The following is a 6,515-nucleotide window of genomic DNA, read 5'->3' on the forward strand; positions in this document are numbered from 1 at the left end:
GGGAGTGCACCGATAGAGAGAGACACAAGAAACAGTATGAACACACATAGACATCTTCACATCTAAGGACGCTTCAGCCCCTGCCCCTTTTACCGATCTGTCAAAAAGTACCCTCTCTAGACCACCAATGCAGCATTTTGAATGCAGAATTTACTATGAAGTTACCGTGAAACTTTATTTTACATTATATTTTATTTTTGACCATAACCTATATATGGTCATGTAGTGTGGGTCATGACCGAAAGAATAAGGTCGCGAATACAAGCGGCCGAAATGAGTTTTCTTCGACGGGTGGCTGGCATCTCCCTTAGAGATAGGGTGAGAAGTTCACCTCCCTTAGAGATAGGGTGAGAAGTTCATCTCCCTTAGAGATAGGGTGAGAAGTTCACCTCCCTTAGAGATAGGGTGAGAAGTTCATCTCCCTTAGAGATAGGGTGAGAAGTTCACCTCCCTTAGAGATAGGGTGAGAAGTTCACCTCCCTTAGAGATAGGGTGAGAAGTTCATCTCCCTTAGAGATAGGGTGAGAAGTTCACCTCCCTTAGAGATAGGGTGAGAAGTTCACCTCCCTTAGAGATAGGGTGAGAAGTTCATCTCCCTTAGAGATAGGGTGAGAAGTTCACCTCCCTTAGAGATAGGGTGAGAAGTTCATCTCCCTTAGAGATAGGGTGAGAAGTTCAGTTCACGCGAGAGAGACTCGGAGTAGAGCCGCTGCTTCTTCGCCTGGAAAGGAGCCAGCTGAGGTGGTTCGGAGGATGCCTCTCAGGCGTCTCCCTAGGGAGGTCCTCGAGGCATGTCCCAGTGGGAGGAGACCCCCGGGGCAGACCAAGGCGCAGTTGGAGGAAACACATCGACAGATCGACTCCCTGGCCTTGGAACGCCCCCCTCTCCTTTCCATGCCATACCCAAAGGCAGCATTCAGGAGAATTTTGCCTTTTACCCAAACTCGAACGCAACGTTTTGAGTTGAGAGAATTTGTGTAGAAATCCGAAATAGTCGTATAATACGCCACGTCTTCAGTATAGCTATAAAGAGTGCGGGGGGGGGTCGCACCACGAAAATAGCTCATGTCCAAGTTCTCAACTGTTATTTTTTTATTTGCTAAAAGTGCTCTTTTATGGAATTTCAGGCTCTTCCTCTCTAACATTCTGTGCACGCCCCCCGACCCTGAACAGTAGACGGAAGGATATGGAAGGAGAATGTGTGTACAGCGCGTGCGTGCGTGCGCGTGTGTGCGTGCGTACGTGCGTGCGTGCATGCTTACACACACGCGCGTGCGTGCGTGCGTGCGTGCGTGCGTGTCGATAACAAGGCGTTTTGGTGTCATAATCACCAGCTCCAGAGGACAGTGCGCTGCAGCGCTGAGCTGTGCTGTGCTGTGCTGTGCTGAGCAACACATGCTACGTCTCAACAATGAGCCACTATCGATCGGTTCCTTCCAACCGCCGGGTCGATAGATGCATTACTTTAGTCTGATATCTCACTCCCTGAATGAATGAATGAGGCTGCATTCTGATGCATGTTGCTGTGATATCTCACTCCCTGAATGAATGAGGCTGCATTCTGATGCATGTTGCTGTGATATCTCACTCCCTGAATGAATGAATGAGGCTGCATTCTGATGCATGTTGCTGTGATATCTCACTCCCTGAATGAATGAATGAGGCTGCATTCTGATGCATGTTGCTGTGATATCTCACTCCTAGAATGAATGAATGAGGCTGCATTCTGATGCATGTTGCTGTGATATCTCACTCCCTGAATGAATGAATGAGGCTGCATTCTGATGCATGTTGCTGTGATATCTCACTCCCTGAATGAATGAATGAGGCTGCATTCTGATGCATGTTGCTGTGATATCTCACTCCTAGAATGAATGAATGAGGCTGCATTCTGATGCATGTTGCTGTGATATCTCACTCCCTGAATGAATGAATGAGGCTGCATTCTGATGCATGTTGCCGTGATATCTCACTCCTAGAATGAATGAATGAGGCTGCATTCTGATGCATGTTGCTGTGATATCTCACTCCTAGAATGAATGAATGAGGCTGCATTCTGATGCATGTTGCTGTGATATCTCACTCCCTGAATGAATGAATGAGGCTGCATTCTGATGCATGTTGCCGTGATATCTCACTCCTAGAATGAATGAATGAGGCTGCATTCTGATGCATGTTGCTGTGATATCTCACTCCCTGAATGAATGAATGAGGCTGCATTCTGATGCATGTTGCTGTGATATCTCACTCCTATAGAATGAATGAATGAGGCTGCATTCTGATGCATGTTGCTGTGATATCTCACTCCTATAGAATGAATGAATGAGGCTGCATTCTGATGCATGTTGCTGTGATATCTCACTCCTAGAATGAATGAGGCTGCATTCTGATGCATGTTGCTGTGATATCTCACTCCCTGAATGAATGAATGAGGCTGCATTCTGATACATGTTGCTGTGATATCTCACTCCTATAGAATGAATGAATGAGGCTGCATTCTGATGCATGTTGCTGTGATATCTCACTCCTAGAATGAATGAATGAGGCTGCATTCTGATGCATGTTGCTGTGATATCTCACTCCCTGAATGAATGAATGAGGCTGCATTCTGATGCATGTTGCTGTGATATCTCACTCCTAGAATGAATGAATGAGGCTGCATTCTGATGCAAGTTGCTGTGATATCTCACTCCCTGAATGAATGAATGAGGCTGCATTCTGATGCATGTTGCTGTGATATCTCACTCCCTGAATGAATGAATGAGGCTGCATTCTGATGCATGTTGCTGTGATATCTCACTCCTATAGAATGAATGAATGAGGCTGCATTCTGATGCATGTTGCTGTGATATCTCACTCCCAGAATGAATGAGGCTGCATTCTGATGCATGTTGCTGTGATATCTCACTCCCAGAATGAATGAGGCTGCATTCTGATGCATGTTGCTGTGATATCTCACTCCCAGAATGAATGAATGAGGCTGCATTCTGATGCATGTTGCTGTGATATCTCACTCCTATAGAATGAATGAATGAGGCTGCATTCTGATGCATGTTGCTGTGATATCTCACTCCTAGAATGAATGAATGAGGCTGCATTCTGATGCAAGTTGCTGTGATATCTCACTCCCTGAATGAATGAATGAGGCTGCATTCTGATGCATGTTGCTGTGATATCTCACTCCCTGAATGAATGAATGAGGCTGCATTCTGATGCATGTTGCTGTGATATCTCACTCCTATAGAATGAATGAATGAGGCTGCATTCTGATGCATGTTGCTGTGATATCTCACTCCCAGAATGAATGAGGCTGCATTCTGATGCATGTTGCTGTGATATCTCACTCCCAGAATGAATGAGGCTGCATTCTGATGCATGTTGCTGTGATATCTCACTCCCAGAATGAATGAGGCTGCATTCTGATGCATGTTGCTGTGATATCTCACTCCCAGAATGAATGAATGAGGCTGCATTCTGATGCATGTTGCTGTGATATCTCACTCCTATAGAATGAATGAATGAGGCTGCATTCTGATGCATGTTGCTGTGATATCTCACTCCCTGAATGAATGAATGAGGCTGCATTCTGATGCATGTTGCTGTGATATCTCACTCCCTGAATGAATGAATGAGGCTGCATTCTGATGCATGTTGCTGTGATATCTCACTCCCTGAATGAATGAATGAGGCTGCATTCTGATGCATGTTGCTGTGATATCTCACTCCTAGAATGAATGAATGAGGCTGCATTCTGATGCATGTTGCTGTGATATCTCACTCCTATAGAATGAATGAATGAGGCTGCATTCTGATGCATGTTGCCGTGATATCTCACTCCTAGAATGAATGAGGCTGCATTCTGATGCATGTTGCCGTGATATCTCACTCCTAGAATGAATGAATGAGGCTGCATTCTGATGCTTGTTGCCGTGATATCTCACTCCCTGAATGAATGAATGAGGCTGCATTCTGATGCATGTTGCTGTGATATCTCACTCCCTGAATGAATGAATGAGGCTGCATTCTGATGCATGTTGCTGTGATATCTCACTCCCTGAATGAATGAGGCTGCATTCTGATGCATGTTGCTGTGATATCTCACTCCTAGAATGAATGAGGCTGCATTCTGATGCATGTTGCTGTGATATCTCACTCCCTGAATGAATGAATGAGGCTGCATTCTGATGCATGTTGCTGTGATATCTCACTCCCTGAATGAATGAATGAGGCTGCATTCTGATGCATGTTGCTGTGATATCTCACTCCTAGAATGAATGAATGAGGCTGCATTCTGATGCATGTTGCTGTGATATCTCACTCCCTGAATGAATGAATGAGGCTGCATTCTGATGCATGTTGCTGTGATATCTCACTCCTAGAATGAATGAGGCTGCATTCTGATGCATGTTGCTGTGATATCTCACTCCCTGAATGAATGAATGAGGCTGCATTCTGATGCATGTTGCTGTGATATCTCACTCCTAGAATGAATGAATGAGGCTGCATTCTGATGCATGTTGCTGTGATATCGCACTCCCTGAATGAATGAATGAATGAGGCTGCATTCTGATGCATGTTGCTGTGATATCTCACTCCCTGAATGAATGACTGAGGCTGCATTCTGATGCATGTTGCTGTGATATCTCACTCCTAGAATGAATGAATGAGGCTGCATTCTGATGCATGTTGCTGTGATATCTCACTCCCAGAATGAATGAATGAGGCTGCATTGTGATGCATGTTGCTGTGATATCTCACTCCTAGAATGAATGAATGAGGCTGCATTCTGATGCATGTTGCTGTGATATCTCACTCCCTGAATGAATGAATGAGGCTGCATTCTGATGCATGTTGCTGTGATATCTCACTCCCTGAATGAATGAATGAGGCTGCATTCTGATGCATGTTGCTGTGATATCTCACTCCTAGAATGAATGAATGAGGCTGCATTCTGATGCATGTTGCTGTGATATCTCACTCCCAGAATGAATGAGGCTGCATTCTGATGCATGTTGCTGTGATATCTCACTCCCTGAATGAATGAATGAATGAGGCTGCATTCTGATGCATGTTGCTGTGATATCTCACTCCTAGAATGAATGAGGCTGCATTCTGATGCATGTTGCTGTGATATCTCACTCCCTGAATGAATGAATGAGGCTGCATTCTGATGCATGTTGCTGTGATATCTCACTCCTAGAATGAATGAATGAGGCTGCATTCTGATGCATGTTGCTGTGATATCTCACTCCCTGAATGAATGAATGAATGAGGCTGCATTCTGATGCATGTTGCTGTGATATCTCACTCCCTGAATGAATGACTGAGGCTGCATTCTGATGCATGTTGCTGTGATATCTCACTCCTAGAATGAATGAATGAGGCTGCATTCTGATGCATGTTGCTGTGATATCTCACTCCCAGAATGAATGAATGAGGCTGCATTGTGATGCATGTTGCTGTGATATCTCACTCCCTGAATGAATGAGGCTGCATTCTGATGCATGTTGCTGTGATATCTCACTCCCTGAATGAATGAGGCTGCATTCTGATGCATGTTGCTGTGATATCTCACTCCCTGAATGAATGAATGAGGCTGCATTCTGATGCATGTTGCTGTGATATCTCACTCCCTGAATGAATGAATGAGGCTGCATTCTGATGCATGTTGCTGTGATATCTCACTCCTAGAATGAATGAATGAGGCTGCATTCTGATGCATGTTGCTGTGATATCTCACTCCCTGAATGAATGAATGAGGCTGCATTCTGATGCATGTTGCTGTGATATCTCACTCCCTGAATGAATGAATGAGGCTGCATTCTGATGCATGTTGCTGTGATATCTCACTCCCAGAATGAATGAGGCTGCATTCTGATGCATGTTGCTGTGATATCTCACTCCCTGAATGAATGAATGAGGCTGCATTCTGATGCATGTTGCTGTGATATCTCACTCCCTGAATGAATGAATGAGGCTGCATTCTGATGCATGTTGCTGTGATATCTCACTCCCTGAATGAATGAGGCTGCATTCTGATGCATGTTGCCGTGATATCTCACTCCCTGAATGAATGAATGAGGCTGCATTCTGATGCATGTTGCTGTGATATCTCACTCCTAGAATGAATGAATGAGGCTGCATTCTGATGCATGTTGCTGTGATATCTCACTCCCTGAATGAATGAATGAGGCTGCATTCTGATGCATGTTGCTGTGATATCTCACTCCCTGAATGAATGAATGAGGCTGCATTCTGATGCATGTTGCTGTGATATCTCACTCCCTGAATGAATGAATGAATGAGGCTGCATTCTGATGCATGTTGCTGTGATATCTCACTCCCTGAATGAATGAATGAGGCTGCATTCTGATGCATGTTGCTGTGATATCTCACTCCCTGAATGAATGAATGAATGAGGCTGCATTCTGATGCATGTTGCTGTGATATCTCACTCCCTGAATGAATGAATGAATGAGGCTGCATTCTGATGCATGTTGCTGTGATATCTCACT

This window comes from Electrona antarctica, assembly GCF_951216825.1.
Source record: "Electrona antarctica genome assembly, chromosome: 20".
NCBI classification, from domain to species: domain Eukaryota; kingdom Metazoa; phylum Chordata; class Actinopteri; order Myctophiformes; family Myctophidae; genus Electrona; species Electrona antarctica.